The following is a 21,188-nucleotide window of genomic DNA, read 5'->3' as shown; positions in this document are numbered from 1 at the left end:
TTGGCATTCGGTTTCCATTGTGTGTTTGTTGGTTCAGAGTCTGATGTAAGTCCAGCGATTGGCATTCGGTCTCCAGGTTTGCCTGTTTGTGTGGAGTCTGACGTAAGCCCAGCGATTGGCAGTCGGTTTCCTGTGCGGATTTGTTTGGCGTGCGTTAGCCGAGCTACGGGTGCTCTGATTCTTCTCTGGTTAGAGAAGATACGTATGCATAGGATGCGACATCCTAGCGAGCACGTTCCCCCTATCCCGAACTACGTCGACTCTGATGTCTGTGCCTGACAGACTACGTAGGCCCAGGATGCGATATCCTGCCGAGTCAGTTTCTTTTGTCTTTCCCGTGTCTCTTTCAGCCAGTGTGTGTGATGTGTTTGAGCAGTTTTTAGCAACCTTTATCCTTTCTTTTGTGCGTGGATCCCGTCGAGTACGACGGATGCGTAGGGGTGCTAATACCTTCCCTTCGCATAACCGACTCCCGATCCCATCTCTCTTTGGTCACGAGACCATGTCTTTTCCAGGTTTACTTCGAGCGTTTCCTTTCCCTCTTTTGGGATAAATAACGCACGGTGGCGGCTCTGTTGTCTTGTTTTCCCGCTGGTTTTTCGCGTAATGCGACAGTATGCAAAAGCTGGAAATCTGGAAACGTGAAGCAACGGTACAGAGGATCATAAAACTGCACCAATACACTCATCAGTACTTCATTCACCTGAGTAGTCAGAAGAGGAAGAAGCTTCCCAAAATGAGCTTTGAAACCCAAGGGGTCTAATACATAAGATGTCAAATTCCTTAACTCTTTTAAGTCTGGTTGTCTGAAACTGTACTTTTTTGTATTCCTTCTTTATTTTTCCATGTCTGAAAATTTTGCAAATAAACCTCTTAAGTTCCTTGAAAATTTTCTTATTATTTTGATGATATGAATGCAAATGGATGCATGAATGCATGAATGCAACAATCACACTCAAGGATCAAGCAAAGCACACCAAACAAAGGTCATGGGATGAATCATGTTATCCTTAATATCAACCATCCATTTTGGTGGATTATGGTTTACACCTTATCAACACCCAAGTTCCATTGATATTAAGGATACCTGAACGGATCAACCATGAATCAAGGGTTTGTTGCAAGTCACGAGCATGGAGTTTAGGTTAAGAACCACCCAAAGGGAGTGTACTAAGGTTTAAACCTGCCAAACATGTTCTACAAAAGGTTCCCATAGTCATCATCCCATCTTTCGGATATTATTGGATAAACGACTACTCGTATTCCAAAAATATTCTCAAGAGAGACTCTTATGAGTGTAGTATCGCATAACAATCGTATCAAATCTTACACTTGAACGACTTTCGCACTACATCCTACGAATAGGCCAAGATGGGTTTGGTAAACTAAGGTCCTTGGCTTCTAAGGTCAATTTGCTAAGGAATAACTCCACACAAGTCAACAAGACTATGCCATTCTCCTATCCTAAGTGCACTCGAGTCCGGGTATAGAACTCATCTCACAAAGATCACCAAGCACACAAGGAATTAATATTCAATCAATTCAATCATTACATACAATACAGTAATCCCAAATTGCACAAAAATATGTCACAAAAAAAATACAATACAATACAACAAATATGAAAAGTAGGCAAAACCCACTAGGATTACTATCCCCAGCAGAGTCGCCACTTTTCTGTAGCGGGGTATTCGTTACCATTAGAGATATTGACTAACTCCAAGGTAAATCATACAAGTCGAGTCGCCACCGCACTTCTATTTATCCAAAGGAATGGTTAGAAAGCGAACAAAAACCTAAAAAGTTTTATCGAATCAAAAACTAGTAAAAATGTCAGAGATTTGGGTAAGGGGGTTGGTTATGCAATGGGAAGGTGTTAGGCACCCAAAGCATCCTAGGTACTCCTAGGGAGCCCTTTTCACATTTGTTGTAAGGTTGTTGTTTTTTTTTTTTTTGTGAAAATTTATTTGTGCAAACATGATTGAAGGGATGAGAAAAGAATATACAAATTTATTTACATTTTGTGTTTGAATGGATGAACCCATTGCCTACGTACCATCTTAAAAAAAAGATTAGGATCAAAACCTCATAGTTCGGGGTAAAAAAATTCAAAAAAAGTTGGTGAATTGATTGGTCCAAAAACCTTAAGGTCTTTTGTTATCAAAGGGAGAAAACTCAACCTAAAACCACAAATCCACCATGTGAGGATAGCTTCAACATGCTAGTGAGGGGTTAACCCTATAATAAGTATGGAAGACTCATTGTCCATCACTAAGGATAAAGGTGAGTATTATATCTACCTCAAGGATAACTCAAACCTAATAGCTAATGGTTATAAAAAAAGATTTGATTAAGAAGGTGGCCATTGAAACCACAAAAAGTATTTGAATGGGTTATATTTACCAATTAAAAGTATTTACAAAAATATGGTTAAAGTGGATTAAAAGGTTCAATTCAGAATAAGTGTTATGAAAAATAAGTTTTGAAAATAAAAAGCATAAGGCTTAGGTTTCTAATGTTGAAAACAAAAGTTATTGTTTGCACAAAAAGTTTTGGCTTGGGTTAGAATGGGGAAAAAACGGAAGGGTTAAATTCCTAAACATACAAGAGATAAGGGAAAAGAAAATAAAACCCCATTAGGAGTTCCCCTCTTGAGATCATATTGATGATCCAAGTAGCTCCCATCCTTTGGAATAAGCAGTCACAAACAAATATCTCAAGCCATTAAGCACAGGTAATCTGAATAAACCTCCAGGTGGTATCCCACAAATAAAGTGGAACACCAGGCCATCTCTGCAAGAGTCATGTGAGCCCTCACAAAAAAAAACTCAACAAACAGGTTAGAGAAAAAAAATAGGGTAATCAAGGGTTTCCCCCAAATCAAAATGTAACCACATGAATCATGCCCTTTCAATTCACAAAAAGCTCACAAAAAGCAACCAAGGGTAGGAGGCCTAAACCTCTTGTCAAACACATGCATCAAAAGGGTATCAAATTCACCCATAATACCTCATATATTCAGAAAATTCAAATTGAAGGCATAAAGATGATGGATATAGGGCAAACCTGATTGGAGAGCTTGATTGAAATTGAGTTACACCCGTGAGGTTTACAAAGCAATCTGAGGGTTTATATGAGGCAGAGGTGATTCTGTGCAGTTGAGTTCCCTTCAGGGTTTGGAGGTTGCTCTGAACTTTGTTAGCTCTTCTCTCACTTTCTTTTTCCTGCCAGGGTAATAGGAATGGAATCTCCTTTTGTTTCACTGAAACTCTGAATTTATAACCTGGTTTTTGTGGACCTGTGGGCTCAAATGAGAGAGGCCCAAGTCCAATTTTTTTTTGTTTTTTGTTATATTTTATTTAGAGAGATTACCTAAGTGGTAAACCAACCACAAGCAAAGCAAATCTCAAATAATGAGCTAAAGCGACTAATGTACCTGTATGAAAAGCCAAACAATCAGTATTATATTCAGACAACCAAACAGTTAACAACAGTCAGACATTCCCAATATGTACAACATGTAGGCCATAAAAGGCAATCACTCAAGTGATTTCACCACCAAAGGACCTACAACACAATCAAAATTAGTTAACCAAAGTAACTTGCATCTCAAGTAATGAGAGCACATCATCCATTAGAACTAAATGCTTGAACCTGAAAGACAAAGCTCAAAAGGTGAGTACAAACCACTAGTGCAAAGACTAGGGTCAAAGGCAAAGCAAAAAGTCAAAACAGAAGTTGATATTCGACAAGAAGCATATTTAATCAAGCAAGAACATGTCATAAAAAGGACCAAGACTAAATCATAATGCAAATCCATCTAATAAATAAGATGAGGCAAAGGCAAGCAAGATGATCATATTTGGACATCAAGAATGGAAAATCCACATTAAAAAAGAAATGATTCCAATGATCATGAAAAATTTAATGTGCATACAACATGTCAAACACAAGCGTCATGCAAAAAATTGGAATCAGAAAAGCTCAATTGACATGTATATGAAAATGAACACAAACAAGGTCAAGAATGTGACACCAAATGTTGCACAACATGTCCATGTGTCTAAAACACTGATGGTGAATGGTAAAAATGTCAAACAAATACTAAAAGATCATGTTATGTGTCATGAATGAGCATATCAAATTTCATGGCAATTGGATTAAGTATGAGCATTTCACAATCAATTGAATGAAGCATGGTACATTTGCATACATGTTCAAACACACAATCTCAATTAAAAATCCAGAACCATTCAATTTACACAAATGACATCTAAAAATAATAGACATCAATACAAACAAGTGAAAAAAAATTGGAAGCAATTTGGATTAATTTCCTATTTTTAATGATTTTTTGAATTGGAAGAAAATAAAATGAAATATCATGACATAATGTGGAAATGGCATTTGAAATGAAAAAACATCAGCATACACCAGCAAGAATCGAACCAAGGCACTAAAGGTTGCAAGCGCGTTTCAGTATCAAACGCAGCGTTTGGCAAGTGAGATTAAATCAAATGGATTTTTTAGAATGTCATGGAGCGGATTCGAACGCAGGACGCGTTGGTTGCAAGCGTCCAAACAGTGAACCCTAAGTGCTGAACCAGAAAACACGTGGTACTATTCATGCGCGGAGGTTGACGGTGGTTTCCACCGTCTTCCTCGTTGAGACGGCGGCGCTACAGTAACAATCAACAAATTTTTTTCCAGAATTTTCCATGGCATATACCGTTCGAATCGTCTCGATGCGTAGAACAAGAATCTAACATTTGCTAAGCCTAATCCTCAATGGATAATGCAAATCGAAGCAAAACATAATTGCACACAAACTTTCAACTCAACATAACTCACTCAATATTCATCCATTTTCAACAAAATTTATATCAGAATTCTCAGCATGAAAAGCTCTACAAGTTTATGTACATAAAAAGAAGAATTATGAGTTTCGAATTCCAACCTTCTTGGAGAGCAGTGGATGAAAACAGTGGATTCAAGGCCTAGCAATGTCCAGATCTCCTTCTTCACTTGTATATTGAAGCTTTAGGCACGAATTGATGCTTGAAATGGCTTGGATCTTGATCAATTTGAAGCTTCCATGTTCATCTTCATGAGCTTGATGTGCACGAATCTTGGCCAAAATCTTCAAATCAATGCTTGAATCTTCATCAATCACACTCAATGAACACAATTATGTAGTAAAATCAATGAGTTGTGTGCAAAAATTTGAAGTTTCAATTGAGAGAAAATTTGGAGGGAAAGAAAATTTTCTAGATCTAGAAGTTGTAATCTCAACAAAACAGTTAGAATTAGCCTTATATATGGTTCACTAATCACTATGCTAATCACAATTAAGCTTGGCTAATGGAAATTTTATGAGAAATGAGGTGTAATGCACAAATGGTAAATGCACCCTATGCATGGCAAAATGGACGTGAACAGTACCATGTGGAAGTGTATTTTCACTTAAAATCATCTCATGCACATAATTGGATTGGAATCAAGCATGTATGGTGCACCAAATTTAAATTTGGAATTTTCCCTCCAAAATGCTCATGCATGGACAAATGATCATATGATTTAATTTCATGTAATGCAATGATGGATTTGGAAAATATTGGTCAGGACAAACATTTCACAAAAAGAGTGACTCCATTTGGAGTTTTGGATCAAAAGTTATGGCTTGTTGAAGTTCCATGCACACTTGGCAATCATTGGATCATAACTTCTCAACCATTCATCAGATGATCATGATCTTGGACTTTTTGGAAATGGGAGAAAAAGATCTTCAACTTTCATGTTGACCAAAATTTCATTTGAAGCTTCTTTGATGTTGTAAAGTCAAGTTGAATGTGGACCAAAAACTTGCCATTTTTGGAAACTTGAAATTATAGGTCACTTTCCATTTTGGGAAACTTTTTCACTGGCTTCAAATTCTTCAATATAAATGTTTGACATGATGAATAGGCCTTGTTTGAACATGAATGGGATGTCTCAAATCATTTCCCACACCTCAAAGCCTTCAATTGACTGTACAGTTGATCATATGGTCCTTAGATGACCTTGGCAATGCGTGATGAATTTGAGCCTCAACCTCTTGGGGAATTTGCTCCAAAATGGAACCATAGCTCATATAAGCTCAACATAATATCATGTGGTCCTCATTTCAAGAAAGTACCATCACCTCTTGTACAAAGGAATACCTTGAATTGCCTTGACCTGTGCTTGCTTAGACTGCAAAACAAATGTTAGATGACATATTTTTGGTACTTTTGGTTAGTGATTAAACAAGAAAAGCAATGATATATAATGAAAACAATGCCTGGTGATCTAGAACCACTCACAAGGAGGTCCCACCCAAAGGGAAAGGAAGCAAGATGCTCAAAGATCCTTGAGGCTATGAAATGTAATGATATGATGCCATGAGGGATCTTAGGGACAAAATTGGGGTCTTACAGGAAGCAATCCCTGGAAAGAGGTAATTGCACAACAGATAAAAACAGAAATTAATCTAATGGCAATGTGAAATGGATTTCTATCGGGTTCCAATTCTACTATGACTCGCTCGTCTTCAAGATCCTCCAGATGATCAGCTTTCTGAAAAGGGTGATTGGACTATTTCCTATCCTTCAAAAGTTTCCAGTTATCGACACGAGATGAGATTCAGAACTACTCAAAACGCAGTGATTCGCTTAATCCCTAAATTTTGCCTGGATCGCCCTTTCGGGTTTTCAATCCACCGGGATACCCATTTTTGCCTAAGTTGCCCTTTTAGGTTTTCAACTTACCGGGTGTACAATCTTTTCATTTTTTAATCCCTAACTTTTTCCCGAACCTTTTTCATTTTCTTGGTTCGCAGGGATGCCCATTTTTTGCCTGGACTATTCTTTTTATCGTCCAGCGGGTCTATTTTATGCGAAGTATTTTTTAACTGTGTCCGAGTTCACAGGGGAAGTGAAGTTTTCACCATCCATAGTTGCAAGCATTAAGACTCCACCACCAAAAACCTTGGTGACAATATACCGTCCATCATAGTTAGGAGTCCACTTGCCCCTGTGATCTGTCTGAGGAGGAAGGATCCTTTTCAGCACCAAATCTCCGACTTGGAACCATCGAGGACGCACTTTCTTATCAAAGGCTCTCTTCATCCGACTCTAATACAACTGCCCATGGCAAATGGCTGCCATTGGCTTCTCTTCGATAAGACTCAACTCATTGAACCTTGTCTGAATCCATTCAGCTTCGTCTAACTTGACATCCAGCAGGACTCTTAGAGAAGGAATCTCCACTTCAACAGGTAGGACTGCTTCCATACCATACACAAGGGAGTAAGGGGTTGCCCCGGTCGATGTGCGTACTGAAGTACGGTACCCATGCAAGGCGAAGGGTAGCATCTCATGCCAATCTCTGTACGTAACGACCATCTTCTGCACAATCTTCTTTATGTTCTTATTTGCTGCCTCAACAGCACCGTTCATCTTAGGACGATAAGGGGAAGAATTGTGATGTTGAATGTTGAAGTTCTTGCACAACTCCTTCATCATTTTGTTATTGAGATTAGAACCATTATCAGTAATGATTCTTTCGGGAATCCCATAACGACAAATGATTTCTTTCTTAATGAATCGGGCAACCACATGTCTGGTGACCTTCGCAAATGACGCGTCTTCAACCCATTTGGTGAAATAGTCGATGGCAACAAGGATGAAGCGATGCCCATTGGAAGCAGTCGGCTCAATTTTTCCAATCATATCAATGCCCCACATAGCAAACGGCCACGGCGAAGACATCACATTCAGAGGATTTGGCGGCACATGCATCTTATCAGCATAAATCTGGCATTTATGACACTTCCGAGCATATTTAAAACAATCAGATTCCATGGTAATCCAGTAATAACCCGCTCTCAACAATTTCTTAGCCATTGCATATCCACCGGCATGAGTACCGAAGGAGCCTTCATGAACTTCTTGCATTAACATTTCTGCTTCGTGTCTATCCACGCATCTGAGCAAAACCATGTCGAAGTTCCTCTCATACAGCACATCGTCTTTGTTCAAGAAGAAATTGCCTGCCAATCTTCTCAAAGTCTTTCTATCATTGTTGGATGCCCCTGCAGGGTACTCTTGATTCTTCAGAAAGCACTTGATGTCATGGTACCAGGGCTTGTCATCAACTACCAGTTCAGCAGCAAACACATATGCGGCCCTGTCAAGGCGCATAACATCGATCCTGGGAGCATAGTTCCACCGAGTCACTTTGATCATGGAGGATAGAGTAGCAAGAGCATCTGCCATCTAGTTCTCATCACGAGGTATATGATACAGCCTTACTGTTGTGAAGAAAGTTAACAGTCTTCTCGTGTAGTCTCTGTAGGGGACCAGATTAGGCTGGAGAGTATTCCAATCACCACTCACTTGATTGATCACTAGATCTGAATCTCCGAAGATGTCCAGAGTCTTGATTCTTAAATCAATGGCTTGCTCGATACCCAAGATACAGGCTTCATACTCAGCTTCATTGTTGGTGCACTCGAAAGTCAAACGAGCGGTGAAAGGCATGTGGGCACCTTTCGGAGTGGTAATGACAGCACCAATTCCACTTCCTTTGGCATTGACGGCCCCATCAAACATTAAAGTCCACTTTTCATCTAGATCAGGTCCCTCCTCAACAACTGGCTCTTCACAGCCTTTCATATTAAGGAACATGATGTCTTCATCTGGAAAATCAAACTTCATCGGCTCATAATCATCAATCGGCTGCTGAGCAAGATAGTCTAACAGAATACTCCCTTTGATGGCTTTCTGGGATGTATACTGGATGTCGTACTCTGTCAGTACCATTTGCCAACGAGCAACCCTTCCGGTGAGAGCTGGCTTCTCAAATATATACTTGACTTGATCCATTTTGGAGATCAGTAAGGTTGTGTGAGTCAGCATGTATTGTCTCAATCGCTTAGCAGCCCATGCAAGTGCACAACATGTCTTTTCAAGCATTGAGTATCTCAACTCGCAATCTGTAAATTTTTTACTCAGGTAGTAGATGACATGCTCTTTTCTACCTGTCTCGTCGTGTTGACCGAGAACACAACCCATGGAATTATCAAGTACTGTCAAATACATAATCAACGGTCTCCCTGGGACTGGAGGCATAAGGATTGGAGGATTCTGCAAATACTCTTTTATCTTCTCAAAAGCCTTTTGGCAATCATCATTCCACCTGATGGCCTGATCTTTTCTCAACAATTTGAATATTGGCTCACACGTGGCTGTTAGGTGAGAGATGAACCTTGCAATGTAGTTCAACCTTCCTAAGAAACCACGGACTTGTTTTTCTGTTCTTGGCTCAGGCATTTCTTGTATCGCTTTCACTTTGGCTGGATCCACCTCAATTCCTTTTTCACTAACAATAAAACCCAGCAGCTTTCCAGATCTCACCCCGAAAGTACACTTGTTCGGATTAAGCCTCAGCTTGAATTTCCTCAAACGCTTAAACAGTTTCTGCAAATTCACCAGATGTTCTTCTTCCGTCTGAGATTTGGCAATCATATCATCAACATTAACCTCGATTTCATGATGAATCATATCATGGAAAAGAGTTACCATAGCTCGTTGATATGTTGCCCCAGCATTTTTCAGACCAAATGGCATCACCTTGTAGCAGAAGGTGCCCCATGGGGTTATGAAAGTTGTCTTCTCCATGTCTTCTGGTGCCATCTTAATTTGATTATAGCCAGAAAAGCCATCCATGAAGGAGAATACCGAGAACTGAGTCGTGTTATCCACCAAAACATCGATGTGAGGTAATGGGAAATCATCTTTAGGACTAGCTCTGTTCAGATCCCGGTAGTCAACACACATCCGTACCTTTCCATCCTTTTTAGGTACTGGAACGATATTTGTAACCCATGGAGGATAATTTGTAACCACTAGAAACCCTGCATCCAACTGTTTTTGCACTTCTTCCTTTATCTTGACAGCCATCTCTGGTCTTGTTCTTCTGAGCTTCTGCTTGACCGGAGGACAATCCTCTTTGAGAGGCAAATGGTGTACCATAATGTCTGTGTCAAGCCCTGGCATGTCCTGATAAGACCAAGCGAAGATGTCAACATACTCTTGCAGCAATTCAATCAGCCCCTTCATCACATTATCTTCCAAAGCAGCCCCTATCTTGATTTCTCTCTTGGCGTCCTCGGTGCCGAGATTAATCACTTCAACAGACTCTTGATGCGGTTGAATGACTCTTTCCTCCTGTTTTAATAACCTGGCAAGTTCTTCAGGGAGTTCACAGTCTTTATCACCCTCTTCTTCAGCTTGAAAGATTGGATTTTCAAAGTCGAAGCGAGCCATAGCAGAACTGTTATCAATAGGATCCGGTGACGTGCATCTGCATGAGTGATGGTATATGCTTATGAGTGTGAACAAGAAGTGAAAACTAAACAAAACATTGCCAAAATATTTTTTTTGATTTTTGAAAACTGCAAAAATAGAAAGACAGTGAACAAAATATTTGAATGCAAAAAGACGTCCTTTATTTATGATAAAAAATGCAGGTATCCACATAGATGAGCCCTACAATGAGTCATCACACCCTGGGCGGAACGTAAGACTTGGATATGCATGAATAAACAAAGAAAATTACTCTTTAAGAAGAGTGACTTGGATAATCTCTTCAGAAGACCAGTTGCGGAGAACTTCACCCGGGACCCTTGGACGTACCCAATTGTCAATGTCGCAATCACTATCCCAATCTTCTTTGTTGATTGCAGAGACCTGGCCATACTGAATGATGCCAGCACTGGAGAAAGTAATCGGCCCTTCAATAACCCCTTCAACAGACCTTTGGGCAGATAGGTTTTCAGCTTGTAGCACACCATTGTCAAGCAAGGCCTGGATACCCTGCTGCAGCTTCACACAACCCTTGCCTTGTATAACACAACCCGAACAACTGCTCCCGCAACCGGGGAAAACTTCTGCCTTCAACAAATATTCTTTGATTTCTAACAGCGGAGTCTTCAATTTCAGCACATCTTTGACGGATTTGGCTTCTCCTTCGACCATGTTAACATTTGCCCCACCATGCTGCAGCATAGGATTGTTGACAACATTAGGAGCCGGCGCAAAGTTTATGGCCTTTGAATCAATAAGGCCCTGAACTACGTGCTTAAAAGCTTTGCAGTTCTCAATAGTGTGGCCAGGTGCCCCAGAGTGGAAATTACACCTAGCATTGGCGTCATAACCCACTGGAAGCCTGCCAACGGGAGGAGCCAAAGTGCATAACTGCACAAGTTGCAAATGTTGAAGGTTGGGAAGAAACTAGGCATACGACATCGGAAGAGTGTCGAAACGCCTATCCATCATCCTCTGTCTCTGTTGATAAGCAGGTATGTTACCCTGTTGTTGTTGGTATTGATTTTGTTGACGTTGAGGTTGTTGTTGTTGCACTAGTGCTGCAGCCGGAATAGTCACAGCTGCAACATAAAGTTGTTGATGGTAATTATGAAAGTTATTCCTCCGGTTACCCCTGTTCTGATAAGAAGATATGGCATTTGCATCCCCTTCTCTCCTCTTCTGTCCTCCTAAGAACGACTTCTTTGACCCTGAAGATGATCCAACCCCATTTTGGATCTTACATGTCTTCAAGTAGTTCTCCACCCTCTCACCGGTAGAGACCATATTAGCAAAATTCGAGGCGTTGCAACCCACCAGACGCTCCAAATAAGATCCAGGAAGTGTGTTCATAAACATGTTGGCCATCTCTTTTTCCAACATCGGAGGCTGAACACGGGAAGCCAACTCTCTCCAGCGTTGAGCATACTCTTTGAAGCATTCGTTGCTCTTGAGAGACAAATTCTGGAGCTGAGTCCTGTTAGGTGCCATATCCGCATTGTACTGATATTGCTTCACAAAGGCCTCAACCAAGTCTCTCCAGCAGCGAATATGGGCTCTGTCCAGCCTCATATACCACTCCAAGGATGCCCTAGCTAGGCTGTCCTGGAAGAAGTACATGAGTAGCTTCTCATCATCAGAATACGCGATCATCTTGCGGAAGTAAGCTTGTACATGAGTCTTCGGGCAAGAGTTGCCATTATACTTATCAAACACGGGGATTTTGAATTTTGGCGGAACTCTCACGCCTGGGACCAGCCCCAAGTCGGCAACATCAACACCAAGAGCATTCTGCCATTCCACAGCTTTCAACCTCTCTTCCAGTCTCCGAAACATAGGGTCCATACCATGGCCCATGCCAAAGTCCTCCTGAAGCAGGGGGAATTGATCCTCCTGATCATCATGGATGGGTTGTTGACCAAGGTTGCCATGTGGGATTGGGATAGGCCCTAGTCCATTGGGTCCATTAGCCTCTCCGGCGGGAGGATCAGCCACAACCTCCGGTTGAGTAGTAGGGGGATTCCCCTGTACCAACAATCTAATCTCCTACTGTCCCTGAGCCACTCCTTGGACCACTTCCATGAACTGATTCATGCGAATCCTCATCTCAGCGAGCTCTACTTGTAAACCTTCTATTACTCTCTGTTGATTCCTTTGGGTACCGTATCGGTGAATGCCTGAGTCAACTATCCTAATAATGGAATACCAAACCAGATGAGAACACTGCGGCGATACCTGTTATGCAAGACATGCTAATGAATATGCAAATGCAATGACATGTTTATCAATTTCAAAGGGTATTCTACCCCTTGATTCCAGTCTCACATTAGATAAATAATGTAAAAAAACCCCGACTAGAATCAAGAAGAAGATATAAACCCCTAGGAATAGATAAACATGATGCATGCAATGCTTATGATTTAAGTTTTATATCAGAGGAACTTTAGAGTCTTATTTGCAAATTTTGGAAATATTAAACGTTTATCACGTACGGAAATATCACGTCAATTAATATTTGGAAATGTTTTTACGCCAAAGAAGTACAGTCTTGGTGACCAAATACAATACAAGAGAGAAGGAAAATGAGCATCCTATGGATCCCTAAAAGTAATTGTCCAAAGCCCTCGAGACCGAAAGATAAGCTGCACGAAGCCTCTTCACCTCCCTCTCAAAGGCTGCCTCCATATCTGCCTTCTCTTTGGCGAGTCGATCATACTTCCTCTTCCAAAACCTGGAAGACTGAGGAAGTAGAGAAGTCAATGCGTCATCAGGATCATCAATAACCTGGTGCTCAAGGAACTCTATCAAAGCATCCTTCTCTCTGATCTGCTGAAGCAACTCCTCTCGTTCACGGATCCAAGCACGCGAACGGTCTTCGTCTCTCAACTCCTCTACTCCTTGGTCAGGGAGGGTTGAAGGCCCAACCATAACCATAGGTGTAGGTCTCGGGTAGTCATAAGGCATACGGTACTCAGAAGCTCTCCTCCTAACCCAAGAGGTATAGGGTTCCAAAGCGATACAGTTCTTCGGTCCTAGCTCCTTCCTTCCTTTCTTATGGATCTTGCGCCAAGCGTGGACCATCCTGCCCTTCAATCCTTGGGGATCTTTACCCTCCTGAAAGAACACACCCTCTAACAGAATGTTATTGGGTTTATCCTTTAGGGGGAACCAAAGCTGACGACGTGCCAAAATAGGGTTGTAGTTAATTCCACCGCATGTACCAAGAAGAGGTACATTGGAGAATTCACCACAAGAGTTGATAATCTGCACACCATCATATACACGGTTGTACCAAAAGATATCATCATTAGTGAGAGACATAAGTCTCGTGGACCACCGTAGACATCCTTTGTTTTCCTTGAAGGCGAGCGTCTGAGGCAAGTGCGAAATAAACCACTTGTACAACAGAGGCAAACAACACACAACGGTACCACCGCCCTTTGCATTCCTCATATGCAAAGAGAAATAAGTGTCACCCAACAGAGTAGGAACGGGATTAAGAGTAGAGAAAATCCTAATTGCGTTCACATCCACAAACTTGTCGATGTTGGGGAATAATACTAGCCCATAGATGAGAAGTACAAATATGGCCTCAAAGACGTCCTCACTCATGGCCTTCCCAGACATAGTAGCTTGATCAATGAGGAAATCAGACGGGAGACCTTGAATTCCACCTTTGGTAGTCATATGAGCACCAACAATAGATTCATCTATACGTAACAGATCAGCAATCTCTTAAGAAGAAGGAACTCTCTCCAAGCCACTGAACGACAACTGGTCTAGGATAGGTATGCCCACAAGATAGGCATACTCCTCAAGCGTGGGCAAAAGCTGGAAATCCGGAAAAGTGAAGCAACGGTACAAGGGATCATAGAACTGCACCAACACACTCATTAGACCTTCATCCACTTGAGTAGCCAGAATAGACAGAAGCTTCCCATGACGAGCCTTGAATTCCAAGGGATCTAATACATAGGATGTCAAATTCCTTAGCTCTTTCAAGTCGGGTTGTCTAAAACTGTACTTCTTCGTATTCCTTCTTTGCTTATCCATGTCTGAAAATTTGCAAATAGACCTCTTAAGTTCCTTGAAAGTTTTCTCATTGTTGATGATATGGATGTGTATGAATGCATGAATGCATGGATGCAACAATCACACTCAAGGATCAAGCAAATCACACCATACAAAGGTCATGGGATGCATCAAGTCATCCTTAATATCAATCATCCATTTTGGTGGATTATGGTTTACACCTTATCAACACCCAAGTTCCATTGATATTAAGGATACACAAGAACAGATCAACCACGAATCAAGGGTTTGTTGCGAGTAGTGAGCATGGAGTCTTGGTTAAGAACCACCCAAAGGGAGTGTACTATGGTTAAACCTGACAATCATGTTCTACAAGAGGTTCCCATAGTCATCATCCCATCTTTCGGATATTATCGGATAAACGACTACTCGTATTCCAAAAATATTCTCAAGAGAGACTCTTATGAGTGTAGTATCGCGTAACAATCGTATCAAATATTACACTTGAACGATCTTCGCACTACGTCCTAAGAGTAGGCCAAGATGGGCGTGGTAAACTAAGGTCCTTGGCTTCTAAGGCATATATCGGAAAGAGTAATGCCTAACCACGACTACTCGTGTGACATTATTGATCCCGACATAACCTCCACCAAGTGAATGGGCTTGCAAGTCAACTTGCTAAGGAATAACTCCACACAAGTCAACAACACTATGCCATTCTCCTATCCTAAGTGCACTCGAGTTCGGGTATATAACTCATCTCCCGAAGATCACCAAGCATACAAGGAATTAATATTCAAACAATTCAATCATTACATACAATACAGTAATCCCAAATTGCACAAAAATATGTCACAAAGCAATATACCATACAATACAACAAATATGAAAAGTAGGCAAAACCCACTAGGCAAATGATATTCCCCAGCAGAGTCGCCACTTTTCTGTAGCGGGGTATTCGTTATCATTAGAGATATTGACTAAATCCAAGGTAAACCATACAAGTCGAGTCGCCACCGCACTTTTATTTATCCAAAGGAATGGTTAGAAAGCAAACAAAAACCTAAGAGTTTTATCGAATAAAAAACTAGTAAAAATGTCAGAGATCTGGGTAAGGGGGTTGGTTATGCAATGGGAAGGTTTTAAGCACCCAAAACATCCTAGGTACTCCTAGGGAGCCCTTTTCATAAGTGTTGTTCTAGTCTAAAGGGTGTAGGTTTATCTAAAATACCATTTACTAAAAGGAAGGTTAAAAGAAAATGACTCGCAAGGATGTCGCATCCACTGCCTACGTATCTCATCTGAGTATGAGAATCAGAGTCTTCGTAGCTCGGCTACCTATGGGTTAAAGAGAAGTGTGCTCGGTAAGACGTTGCATCTTATGCCTACGTATCACATATGGAATGAGAATCAGAGCAAAACGTAGTTCGGCTAACTAAGGGTTAAGGATTGCCATCTGAACATGGACTTACAAAAGAGGACACCAGCTGTGTCAAAGGAGGGTGGGCAGTGTGTTCAACGTCCTAGAAGTAGGTGTCGCAGCTCGCTAAATCGAGTCTTAGGCAGTTACCTCTTTACAATAGAACGAACTGACATGCCACAAGATCGGAGACGCACGGAAGGTCTAAAAGTGGGGAAGCTCTGCTCTAGAGTTGTCAAGCAATATGGACCTATGTGTTAGGATTTACAAAGGGGAACATCTACCTAATGTTAGCATGCAAAGAATAAGGGAATTATACCTATGTTATCATACAAAGGGTTCTACCTAATGGGTGCTACCTAAACAGAACAAGAGTCGGCGGATGGAGCACGGAGAGGAGTTACGGATAAGGGTAGATGGCGATGCCGGAGGCAATCGACTTACAGGTAGATGGTGATGCCTGAGGCAATCGACTTACAAGAGGATGGATGAATGTGTGATGGTTCTGTTATGTTTTGAAAATGATTACTCGACGTTGGATCGAGCTTTTGATCTTATTTTAAAATGGTTATCGGATGTTCGTTTTAATTCTTGTATTAACAGGTGAATAAAGAAATAAAGAAATATATATTATACACTTTATGGGAGAGGGGTACATTTGTTATGAATGGGGATTGTTCATGGCAAACAAACAATAAGAATATATGCCTCATACATCATACAAGTAGGCAACAGTTATCTATCAGATCAGATAAATAAACAATATATAATCAAACCAAAGAATATAATAATGGAGCATTTAAACAATGCATGGGAGTATGAACATGTTAAATAATCAAGCGATAGAAAGCATGAATGAGAGAAACAAGTATAAAAGACAATAGATGAATCAAACAGATGAAAATATACACACGAAGGGTCCACTGAATAATTTAATCAGGAAATGAGGTAAGGACCAAATAAAATCAAGTTAAAAGGCCTCTAATACATGGCATATGAGATGAACAAGGGAGGATCAAAAGATCTCTTCAATTGCCATAAGCAATCTCTAAGTCAAACATCGATCATAAAGAAGTCAACTGAAAATTCAAGTCAACTTAAAAAATAACAAATAAATAGCAAATTAATCAAGAAAATTATGAAAAATTAAACTAAATAAGGTGGGGTCAGGACATCATCATCCCCCAAAAAGATTTTAAAAATAATTAAAATTGGCACGTGAATTAATTAAAACAAAACATAGGTAAAACCAAAAGTCAATTAATAAGACTAGGTTAGAAATAAATCAAGAATAAATAGTAAATTAATCAAGAAAATTATGAAAAATAAACTAAATAAGGTGGGGTCAGGACATCATCATCCCCCAAAAATATTTTAAAAATAATGAAAATTGGCACGTGAATTATTTAAAATGAAACAGAAGTCAAATTAAAAGTCCACCAACCAAACTAGGTCAAACATAAATCCAAAATAAATTGAAAATGTGAAATAAAATTCCAAGAAAAGGTCAGGTTGACCATGAGATAAGAATCAACCTTCATCCCAAAAATCAAATGCTAACAATAATTTTAAGTCATAAAAATAAAATCAATTAAAAAAAGTGTGTTAAAATGGACCATTTAGAATAAACAATTAAAATAAAATATTAATATTAAAAAAATACGAAAATAAAAATTATATGAAATTAAATAAAACGTTAAGAAAAGTGAAAAATATTTTTTGGTAATTTTATGGACGAAGAAAATATTTTAAATAAGAAAAAGAAATATGAAAATGGAAGGATTAATGGTGATGAACATGGTAAGCAAGCGTAGATATATCAAAACATGGTCATGGAAGAGATGATTACCTAATGGATAATAGAAGTGGAATGAAATCTGATATGTGATGAAGCTTTGCCTCCTTGCCACGAAATTTCAATTCTCCTTGAGGGTTAGGGTTTCAGCTTCTTAAATAGGGTGGATTAGGTGTTCTCATGGGCTTTTTAATAAGTGTTTTATCCATAAGAATAAAAGTGTGAAGTGAGGTGTAAAATGTTGTTATTTTGGGCTAAACTTAAGTGAATGGATGTCCAATGCATGGCCAAAAGAGGTAAAAAAACGTGACTGGTTTGTGCAGCATGCTTAGAAAATCTGATCGGGCCAGCAGGCCCAAAATCTGCCTAGAAAATCAAGTCATGGTGCCCACTTTAAATGAATGTATCTCTCAAACCATGGATCCAAATGAGATGATTCCAAAAGGATGTGAAATAGGACATGGCAAGGTACAATTGTTGTGAAGAAAGTATTTTCAAATAATGCCTTGAAGTGCAAGAAAACTGGCCAAGAAGTCTTGACAAATTTTGAAGATTTTGGACTTAGAAATTTTTCTAAGTATCCTAAAAAAATGTCTCACTTTGACTAAGCATAACTTTCTCAATTCTAATCCAAATGGAGCAAACTTTATATCTCTAGAAAGCTTGGAACAGGAGGAACAACTTTCATGTTGGAGAAATTTTCAAATGGAGCTTTTATCTTGCTGAAAAATGGGCTTAAAGTGAGTGCAACGATCATGAAAACTTGCCCTAAATGGAAAGTCAAACATTTCCAAATTAAGTAACTTTTCCAATTCCTGATTAAATGATGAATCCAAGGTCCAACCTTGATCAAATTTCACATGTAGGATCCCCTAGGCATGGATTTTGAGATTCCACTCTTAAAATGTCAGAAGTTGACTTTTCTGGCCCCACAATTGACTTTTCCCAAACTGTCTGATTCCCGATTCCATTGATCAATTGAAGCACTTTTAGCTCAAATAAAGAGCGGATTTTTTGTATGTAGACCCTTGTGGACATATGGAGGGCCATGGAAAAGAGTTTCACCCAAAGAATCAGAAATAAACTGATTTTGTACCAAACTCTAGTTTTAGGGCAAAATGATTAGGAACTGATTGCACTGATTGCCAATGGATCTTTCTGAGATAATTGTGAATCTTCCTAGGCCAAGATGCCTCTCTAATCATGACATGGACGAGCTCCTCTACTTCCAACCAAACATTTCCTGTTGCAGGTAGCCATGAAACCCTAATTTCTGATTAAATCCGGATGAACACTCTGATAACTTTGAATCCTTTACTGATGAACTGAGGACCATAATAAGATACTTAGACCCCCCTGAGACCCTTGAGACTTGTATACATAGAAAATGAAGTCCAATTCTAAATCTTGCTTTGTGTGGGCTCCTTCTGTTAAGGAGTGATCGATCAAAACCTGATCTCCATGTCACTAATGCAGTATGCAATGAGTATGACCTAATATGATGCTAATGAAGTGTAAAACATAATCCCATGCTTCCAGGAAAAATGAAGGGTAAATTTTAGGGTATTACAATGAGCCTTATACTTTCTTCTTTTGAATTTGTCTCAATTCCTTTTTGGGTTGCATGTGGAATTTTAACGCCTTGCTAAATTAATGTGTTTTTACTGTAGTGAAATTTGGTGAAAGTTAAAACTTCAATTATTACAAAGGTTTTTGATCATCATTTGGGTTGAGTGAACTGAAACATGGTCCCACGTTTTCATTTTTTTCAATTATGCAGGGTAGCTTTGGTTTCTGTTTTCTCTAAAACATGAGGGTTGAGGTTTGTGGAGAATATCATTGATCAGGAGACTCTTGTACTGATTGTTATGGTTTGGTTATGTTTGGAAATAATGTAGGTCTTGGAAGGTAGCTTGTGGAATTGTTTGCCACAACTTGTTCTATTAATGTGCAAAGCAGTTGTTTACAGCAACAAGGTCTTAATGTGGTTCAATTAATATCAGACTGGTGTGCACTTCCACTAACTCGCTTGGAGACAAAATCTACAGGATTGGTGCTACTGCAATGTTTGCTTGCAGATTGGTTCAGGTTAAGCTCACAGCGTGTCAAATCGTATTGGGCTTGGTCTTTACTTTTGTGCTTTGGTATGCGGCATGATTGGTAAAGTCCTGCAGAACTCAGTTACATTGGTAATGCTAAGTAAGATTTTAGGCCATGGCATGTTCTTGTGAGCTCTAGTCTACGTGATGGTTCTCTTCAGAGTTTGAATTCTTAATGCATTATTGCAGGTTGTGTGTTCTGAATGCAGCAGGTTGGGATTTGCATTTGATGTGTGTTGATGAATGATTTCCTTAAGGAACTTGCAAAGCGTCTCAAACACAACAATGTCGCATATGAAAATTACCACAGGATATTTGTCCTAGATGGGACACCTTTGAAGTCTGCATCAAAAGAACCTTTGAGAGTTAATGTTATGTTCTAACATATAAAAAAGATTTTGTCTAGTGAAACAGCTGTAATTGCTGAGACTGGGGACTCATGGTTTAACTGCCAAAAGTTGAAATTGCCCGAGGGATGTGGGTAAGTGTTGAAAGAGTGTAATTTGTTGTATTTTCCAAAACTTTTCTTCATTATGTTTGTAGTGCTGATAAAATCTTGGTGACAGGTATGAGTTTCAAATGCAATATGGCTCAATTGGATGGTCTGTTGGTGCAACTCTTGCCTATGCACAAGTGGTACCCGAGAAGCGAGTGATTGCTTGCATTGGTGATGGAAGCTTCCAGGTTTGTCTTGAATAACTACTTAAAGCATGATTTCATTCAACATGTAATTTATTCTTGAACATGGTTTTGAATTTTCTGGTTATGCTTTGCAGGTAACAGCACAGGATGTATCAACAATGCTGCGATGTGGCCAGAAAACCATCATCTTTCTGATAAACAATGGGGGATACACTATTGAGGTATAAATTCATGACGGGCCATATAATGTTATCAAGAACTGGAACTACACTGGATTGATTGACGCAATTCACAACGGTGAAGGAAAATGACACGAAGCATGGAGGGCATGATCATGAAGATGGTGAATGAAGATGGATCTTAATGATTGAAAGCCAAGACTAGAATCACATGTTATTTTGTACTTGTTTGGATTTACCTTTGTAATTTGCTTTAACATGTAAACTTATGCACTTAAAATGGGAACTTTGGAAATTGTACGGAGAGTTATGAAAATAAAATTCACATTTTGTGGAGAATGTATTGATAGTTTTGTGCATAAAGAATCATGAAAGTTTGTAATGAGTTGGTTCTTGAATGGTTGAGTTTGGATTGAATGAATCAAACATGAAAAAAGAATACAATGCCCTGCCCTTGGACTAAATGGTTATGAAGTTGAACATTGGCTAAACCAAAATGGCTTGAAAACAATGCAAACGGTCAATGGTGCATTAGTCAAATCGACCCTTTAATGGATGGTTGACTTTGGTCAACTTGTTTGACCAAAAAGTCAATAGTTGACCAAAGTCAACTCTGGGTTTTTGAAATTGTACATG

The 21,188-nt window shown here is 39.6% G+C and overlaps 1 long non-coding RNA gene across 1 annotated transcript; it reads left to right on the top strand.

The window, feature by feature from the left end:
* The first annotated feature begins 20,096 nt into the window (after positions 1 to 20,096).
* Positions 20,097 to 20,677, top strand: LOC127135155 (uncharacterized). Its single transcript, XR_007808442.1, has 3 exons — positions 20,097 to 20,212; positions 20,298 to 20,415; positions 20,508 to 20,677. It is a non-coding gene; the product is annotated as an uncharacterized LOC127135155 (long non-coding RNA).
* Positions 20,678 to 21,188: the final 511 nt, after the last annotated feature.

This window comes from Lathyrus oleraceus, chromosome 4, assembly GCF_024323335.1.
Source record: "Lathyrus oleraceus cultivar Zhongwan6 chromosome 4, CAAS_Psat_ZW6_1.0, whole genome shotgun sequence".
NCBI classification, from domain to species: Eukaryota; Viridiplantae; Streptophyta; class Magnoliopsida; order Fabales; family Fabaceae; genus Lathyrus; species Lathyrus oleraceus.
Note: the sequence above shows the minus strand (reverse complement) of the source record. Positions and strands in the feature narration are given on the sequence as shown.